We start from the raw sequence: 9,126 nt of genomic DNA on the forward strand, positions 1-9,126 counted from the left end.
GTGTGTGTGTGTGTGTAGAGACCTTATTTTGGTCTCAAATTATTCGTAACATACATGTATCTAATATGCTCCTAATGCAACATATTGTCCAAAGTGTGATTGGAAATGACATTTCTGACCTCAGAAAAATATCCACAACTTCCCAAATTTAAAGACTTGATTATGGTCTGAAATGCCAGAACAAGCATCAATTTACCGTCACTGAAAAATGTGTAGATAAAATGCCGAAAATGCTTCTTTTGATCTCTGACCCTAGTAATCTGTCCATAGATACCATTTTTGTTTTATTAAAACAAGAAAAAAATGTTTATTTTACCTAGGATACTCCTGCGGCTCTAATAATAATATTAATATTAATGGTAATAGATATATAGCGCATAATGCACAGAAGAGCTTTTGCGCCCTTCACATTATATATAACATATTAAAGAAATACACAAACAAAACAAAAATAAAAATTAGGAAACATGGCACAACTAATATCTTTGAAGGGTCAACGTCACCACCCTAACCAATTCCTGATGGCTGATATATTCGCGAAGACTGTTCCAGAAGTATGATGATGCAAAAGTGAAGGATCGATTATCATAAAAAAGTTTTTTTGGCTTAAGCACGTCGATCCTTTACTGTGAGGATGATCTTAATCTACGTTTAGAGCATCGCATTGTAAATAATTGTCAGAAGTGTTCCACAGCAGGCCGACTAAACCAAAACTCTGTAGGGGCAATGAGGGAGGGAGCTTCTTTATGGTGGACGTACGCCCCTCGTGCACCTCTTACACCAATGCTATCGCCCCACAATTTGCAGTGGCGGCGCCAGCGGGAATTTCCCCCACCCTCCACCCAGATAATTTTCTTTCCCCCACCAAAAAGAATAAAAACCACAATTCGTCGGGGAGAAAAAAAGGATATGTATTTTCCACATATTTGTAGACTACCTATCTATAATATCGATTAAATAAGCCTCTATTTCCCCTAAATTGCCATATTTTTCGCCACCTGGACTACTTTCAAGACATTTTGAGCGACGCCCGAGCATGCCCACTTCGGACCACCCAAGCATATTTCCCCCTAAAATTTTAACTTGCCCCTCACTCCCCCGCCCCAGATTTCAAACGATGGCGCTGCCACTGACCTCACTCCACCACCCAGATTTCGAACGCTGGCGACGCCACTGACAATTTTATAAAGTTGTCTGACCCATAAGAATAAAAACCTACTCACTTAGAACAGCCGTAAAAATGACGGTCGTCAAAATACTAGTGCCGGTCATTTTGAACGCGTAGTTTGCTTCAGCCTAAAGTAGTCAATGCAATTTAAGCACAGAATAGGCCTAATGTTATTACAGCAATGTGATGTCTTGAAGAGTAAATTCTAATGACTGATGAAATGAAGAAAGTTTTCAACTTTTATAGGATCAGTAGGTACGCATGAAAAAAATTCTTATAATGAGTAAGCTCGTACAGGTGGGTGAAGGAAACCGACGGGTGCAGCCCGGGTACACCTTACTATAAAATTATAGGCGTGGTTATAGTGTGCTCGAATTCAACGCCCAGGGGGTAACAACGGCATCAACAGGTATCAAACCTCAATGAAAACAAAATCTGAATATGATTGGTGAATCAATACTCCCACGCACAATTGCATATTACATCATGGGGCTAAAATTTATAACTCCATAACGGAGGGTCGTATCACATTTTTTTTTTTGAAAATGTTCTCAAAAGACTATTCTACACCATTGTAATGATTGAAAAATTTTTTTTAATGTTTTTGATCTCTGAAATCAAGATGGTAAAAAAAAGAGTCTATCTAAATAGTGTATCAAATAGGCTTATGCATTACAATGCAGTAGCATAGTACTTTCGTATCACTGTTCCAAGTACCGATAATATACAGAATTCTCTAATATTATATAGTTCAAAGAAGTATAGTATAGTAAATCATATTTTTAACACAAGAAAATCTGATATGGTAACTAAAACAATGCTAGTCTAGAGTACTACTAGCCGTACTGCTGTCGACTGCATAGGCCTATTTTAATACACAATTTAGATAGGCTCTTCTTTTTCCATCTTGATTTTAGAGGTCAAAAATATTTTTTAATTATATAGTGGTGTAGAATGGTCTGTTGAGAACATTTTCCAGAAAAAAATAATGTGATACGACCCTCCGTTATGGAGCTTTGAATTTTTTAACATGAGGACAAGAATTTAGCCTCAAAGCTTATCTTATTTCTGTTGGTTACGCACCACTGACTTGGTTTGTTAGTCATTTCTTCAAGCTGTCTACCGTTTTGTAGAAAAGGCAGCGGTTGCGGTTAGCTCTGACCTACTTTTCATACAGAAGGAATACCGGTAACGTAGCTTTGTTATGACACGTGACCTACCTTGGGCGTTGGATGTAAACAATACCCATTTGCCTTTCCCAGTATCTAGCGGTTTTTATTCTTTAAATTTTCTCACCTCACCTAATAACTTTAGGTGAGGTAATATTATGGCAATTACGTAAGGGGGTGTGGTAACGAATGTGTTAAATCCATAATATATTATTGTTGAACGTCTTATAGGTTGTCAAAAAAAATTTGGTCCGGGGCCAAAATCTGTCTGCCGGACATTTTTTTGCCCAGACCAATTTTGGCGTGACATGTGCATGCTCTAACCAACGTCCAGCAGCAGCGATAAAGGAATGTGATGATGCTGTCTCTTATACACATCTAGATGTGTATAAGAGACAGGTCTTGAAAGTAGTCCAAGTATCTATGGAAGTTGTGTTGGAATAAAATCCACGATCTAGGTATTTAAGAAGGTAAAAATGTCCGATAAAAACAAATTTTTGTGCAGGGCCTAGAGTGGGATCAGAATGCTTAGAGGCTGCCAACTGTAGGCCTAGGCCCCCTCAGACTTAGCTGCGTAAGCCTGTAGGCCTAGCCTAGGCCTAGTTTATGCCAGTGTAAGTAGTATCAGTGCAAATATATAGGAATTTGGGTCAACCCCGATTTTACGAATACCCGAATTTACGAACGGCTCTGGGCCCGTGCCGTACGTAAATGAGGGGTTCTACTGTATTTCGTTTGATAAAGAGCAATTCCACAGTTTCTTATAAAAGTAAAATTGCCTAAATCAGATTTATTAAAAATATAATTATGACATTATTTTGAAGAAACAAAATGTTAAAAAATTCTACACATTATTTTTAAAACCAATATATAGCATACCAAATGTTCAAATCAAATGGGAAAATGAATTACAAAACAATTCAATTAACTGGGAACATTGTTGGAAAGAGAAAGTACACTCAATGCTTCATATTAAAAAGGTTGCTCAATTTAATTATAATTACACAGAATCTCTCCAACGAAAAGTCGACAAAAGATATGGAACCTGTCAAACACAGACTTCTGCGAAGCATGTAACGAAATAGAAAATTAAAACATATGCTGTTAAACTGTAAAGAAAATTATTCATGTTGGAAAAATTCCATATTATGTTACAATTGTGCCTAAAGAAGCCTGATAAAGTAAAATGGATGGATATCGTTCCTGCAAGGTGTGATAAGAAGACAAATGAGTTAGTTTCAATTTTAACTTTTTGTATATTTAAATGTAAAGTGATGTATAGACTAAATCTAGGGAAGAGATATCCTTGGAGAATATGTTTACATCTGAGTTTAAATGTCTTGTCACTTGTGAGTTTTTAATAAACAAAGAAAAAGCCAAAAAAAAGTGGTCAAATTTTGACTTTCAGAAATTTGGGAAAGCTTTTAATATTGTTATTGTCAGGTAATTTTTGTTGTGCTTTGGTTTTTGTTTATTTCTTTATAAATATAAATTGATGTGTAAAAATAGTATAAGTTACAAAAATACAAAAAAAAACGTATTTTGAACAAAAAGTGTATGTATTTCTGAAATTTACAAGACAAATATGCATAAAGAATTATGATGTGCTATATGTGATGTATAATAATTTTATATTATTATTATTTTGACATAATGTTTAACAAAAGGATCAAAAATATAAAAATAGAAAAAAAAAATAATAATAATGAGAAATTGAAAGCTCTTTTGAAAATGGTATCTGTGTATCTAAGGGCTTCTACAACCCGAGCGTCATTTTGTACAAATTCTTGTATTTGTGTTAAATGAAAAAGTATTGAAATAAAAGTGGGCGATTCCCACAAAAGAGAGAAAAAAAAATATGAGACAAAAATGTATTCGATGAAAAATAAAAGTGGTAGCAACTATGCAGGTAGCCGACACCTAATTCCAGTCATCACAATCTACTGTAGGTGCCATTTTATTAAAAAAATTGCTCACCTCAGTCTCAACCATGTTAGGCATGGAATCTACCCCCAACATAAAATCCTGTATCCGTTCGGAAGTGAGACAAGGGAAGCGGCCCTGCATGTTGCCATTGTTCGTCTGTCTTTTTAATGTTTCTAATAAATTTCATATTTAATATTGCAATATTGTTGTTAGTCATCACACCAAGCTGTCTACCGATTTATTTGTAGAAAAGGCGGTGGCCTCTAACCTTTTCATACAGAAGGAATGCCTGTAACGTAGCTTTGTTATGACACGTGACCTACCTTGGGCGTTGGGTGTAAACAATATTGCCCATTTGCCTTTCCCAGTATCTAGAGGTGTCTATTCTTTAAATTTTCTCACCTCACCTAATAATATTAGGTGAGATAGTATTATGGCAATTACGTAAGGGGGTGTAGTAACAAATGTGTTAAATCCATAATATGTTATTGTTGAACGTCGTATAGGTTGTCAGGAAAAATTTGGTCCGGGGCCAAAATCTGTCCGCCGGACATTTTTGACCAATTTTGGCGTGACAGGTGGATGCTCCAACCAACGTCCAGCAGCAGCGGTACGTTGGTTGGATTGGTTAAAATTGTACACGCTTTAATCACTTCACGTCTTGACTACTGCAATAGTTTACTTTATGGTCTGCCGATGAGACTCATTAATAAAAACTGCAACTCAACTCTGCTGCTCGGGTAGTTACCTGCACTCCCTCGATTCGATCATATAACTCCGGTTCTCACGCGACTTCACTGGTTACCCTTGAAACAGAGGATTGAATTCAAAATACTTATTTCAACATACAAAGCACTTCATGGGTTAACTCCTCCTTATATTTCTGACCTCATAAAACTACGTTCAAGCCAATGCAATAGACGACTTAGATCTACAATCGACTCAACTCTTCTGCATATTCCATCTTGTCGCTTGAAGACTTTTACGGAGCAAGATTATTTCAAATAGCAGCACCTACTCTTTGGAATAGTTTACCTACATATGTGAGAAATGCGACATCCTTGGATGTATTCAAAACTAAATTAAAATCACACCTTTATACTATATGTTATTAGTTTTTTCTTTTTCTTTTTTTATAACATTAGTTAGAATAGATACCGTGCATCATTATGGCACCTGTGAATTATGTTCCGGCCAACCATTGTTTGACAATGGTCTTAAATTGCGGGAGAACGGTGCGATGATGTGCGGTTCTTCTGCTATAGTCTTTTTTTTTCGGTTCCTTTCCTTAGTTGGTTAGCATAGAATCTTTAGTTGGATTTTCTTTTTTTATTATTTTATTTTAGCGCATTGAGACTTCGGTGTAATGCGCTATAGTAAATCCCACTACATCACATTACATTAAAAGGAATGTGATGATGACATTTTCCCCTAATTTGTGCTTCTAGCTAGACTGTGCTGCACTATTCCCAGTGGTGGTGGTGCGCCCCTCCCCTCCCCTCAATTTTCTTACCTCATCCCCGGCCATGGTGGGGCTGAGCTGTCACAGACCCTCAATCTGTAAAAAAAGTCTTTCCCTTTCCCCCTCTATTTGGATTTTCTTAATCTGCCATTGACAGTGGCGGATTCAAAGAGGCCCAGCCGTCCTGTCCCCCTAAATTTTTTAAAATAAAAACAAATGGGAAAAAAAGAAAATGATATTCAAATTGTATAGAGTGCAATTTCCAGCCACTTAGATGTGCCTTAACAGTTTAACCATGCCGGGGCGCATTATTTTTTTCCCCATACACTTAAGGCAGAAATTACGGAGGGCACTATTTTGGGTCAGTTAGGTGAACTCGTATGCATGAACATGAATATCAGACCTACTCGTAAAACAGAGTTCAGTGGTGTGTCGAGTAAGCACAGTGCTTACGTAATACCCCTAATACTAGACACAGTAACAGTTCTTATGTACTGCAAGTATAAAAAAGCACAGTATTATTGAATCTGGCTAGTTGAGTAGGTCTACAGTATAGTAACTACCCTAGATATGACATTTGTTGTAGCAATTGTATGCCCCCTATAATAGTACTGATTCTAAAGGATATAAACGGAAAATGCTCGGAGACAAATTACGAGTACATTTTTATCGGACATAGTTGTTAACTTACAATTTTACAATTAAACATTTTTATGAGAAAAAAATCCCTGTCAATTAACAGACAGTAAACGTATTTGCTGTATGTTTTTAAAACTTCAAAGACCATGCCGTATGTAAACAGTGTCTATAGACGTAGGGATAGTATAATTACTATAACTAAACATTAGTCCATAAATTTTCACTGTGTCGACTACACTGTCTCGACCAACTACCAAGAGATTTTGGCCTGCCTTACAATTCAGTAAACACCGTAGCTTTCACATCGCAGGCAATTTTATATTCCACAACAGGGTTGCTAGATTGTCGACAGCCTTCATGGCCAAACACACGCCATCTTACGGCCAAATTCGGCCAAACCCTTTTTTCGATATCAGCCAAAATTCGGCCAGATTTTTAAAAGGATTACATAGTTACCAACCGTCTTGCATCGTGCGGGACGGTCCCGCATTTTAAAGTGATTTTTGATGAAACACGCATTTTTCAGAAACACATGCGTGATCATAAATTTTTCACGCATTTACCACAAGTCTATGCGTGATAATGAATTATCACGAATTCAGGGGAAAGTGTATTAAAATTAAAAACAAAAAACATTCATGTAGTATTACTGGAGTCATTAGGCTTTCATTATCTCGTTTGAGAATCAATTCACTGAGAAAATTTCTCTTTCCCAACCCAGCACTTAGTAGAATCTAGGAGGCACATGCGATCTTGCATGCTCATTGTCACAACCAACCGTTTATTATGTGACTAAAACCCGGACCGCCACCGGGGCTCCGCCCGGCACCCCGAGGCCATGTTGGCCCCTCCCCTGGGGCCCTGTTTTCCCCGTCCCCCAAGCCAAACTGGTGTGTAGTCACGCACTTCAAATCTCTCAGTTTGGTTACTATATTAGTATATAATAGTGGGTACATAATCCCCATAGTCAAATAAAATACAAAAATTACACGACAATCAGCAGTTATTTGTTTGAAACTGAAGAATTTAAAATGATATACAGAGAACATGTGTTTACTTTTTTTTGTTCTTATAATCACCACAAATCAAATTCCATCTAAATTATGTAATATTAAATGCTAGCATGTAGGCCTATTTCAATCACATTATTAAGGTTGATCTCAGCGCCAGCACATCTTAAAGATTGAAGGTTTTTTTTTTAAATAAATATTAAATAACGTACATTGTAGTCTATCATTTAGAGCAATAATTTAAAGGCCTGTTATCGAATATTCATATCGCAAATCTCTCCTAAATTAGAGTAAATACATTATAGCTAGCATAAACAGGTGTTAATTTACACAAAGCTATGAAAACCCGTTTAATACTGAACATATTGCATCTTCAGTAATCGATTAAATAACACCTCAAATTATCCAAAATTTCTGAGATCTGCCCACTCGACCCTGGGTGTTACCCCCTAAACGCGCCAAAGTCCCCTCCCCACCGAGCCATTTCTGTCCACTCTCTACAAATTCGCATCCACCCAAAACAAATCCTGCGTACGTGCCTGAGTATAATAAATTTGCTACTAATAAACCGAATTAGTCGCCAAAGATGACGTCATCACAAAGAGCTATGTAATGCAGGCGGAGTCGAAAGTGGTGTATATTAAATAATCTAAAATATAATGAAGTTAGCGTATGCCTGAAAGATACTTTTTATAACAAAGCATACATTTTGAATGATTCATAGATTCATGACTGAATTCACGGTTGATTTGTTTTAAATTTCCAGGCAAACTAAAAATATAGAGAGTTTTGAGAGGCCTTCTAGGGGGCTTTCCTATCGCTTGGGCGACTCGACGCAATTCAGAGTGCTGACTATTACATACAAAAGGATATAAATCGTTTTATGGTAGAAATTGTGCACTTTTGAGTTTGTAAAAATGTTGGCCTATAGGTTTACATATGCTTCATAATTTTAACAACGTACAGTACTACCCGATTATGCTATTTTCACTAGGTATATCCAACCAAACAATCGCGTGTCAGTCACACTGTAATGTGGCCATATTTCCTGATGATGACATAATTAATGTCGAAATATTTAATCCAAACACGATAGCGTGTATTTCATTACTTGGAGTATGTATTATACTTTCTTGTGGCCATATTTCGAATACAAAAAACACGATATATGGTCAGTCACGTAGCATCGTATAGACATTAATTTTTACTGTAAAAACATAGAGCGCAACCCCTCTCCTAAAAAGTTCGTTGTTGAACCGAATTTCGGCGTCGATTAAACGTCGTCGGAGTATTAATTGATTCAACGTAATATTACGATCGGTTTAGGCCCTATAAAAAAATTATTAGTTTATCACCCTATCAAAGAATAAAAGCTAATGAGGGAGGGAGGCTTTTTTAAAATTTATTTTTGCTAACCCCGCCCCCATTTTACCGATGTTCCAAAAAGTGATGAGGGAGGGGGTAATAAACTAATAATTTTTTTTGACTTAATTTTAATGTCGATTTAACGTTAGTGTACGCTTAATCCAGGTTATCATGAATTTCTATCGACGTTGAATAAGAGGTGAATTTAGGTTGTTCAGTGACTGCAAGGCAGGATTTAGAAGCCCCCCCCCCCCTTTGGAAAGGTGGGGTAAAAAAAAAAGAAAAAAATGGTAGACCAGAACGCCTCAAATGTAATTTTCGGGCGTCTAGAACACAAACATTTCGAGAGGACATTCCCCCGGACCCCCTAGGATGGTGTTTGGTGTT

This window comes from Anneissia japonica, unplaced genomic scaffold (genome assembly GCF_011630105.1).
Source record: "Anneissia japonica isolate Jap-2015-1 unplaced genomic scaffold, ASM1163010v1 scaffold284702_len192836_cov137, whole genome shotgun sequence".
Classification (NCBI taxonomy): domain Eukaryota; kingdom Metazoa; phylum Echinodermata; class Crinoidea; order Comatulida; family Comatulidae; genus Anneissia; species Anneissia japonica.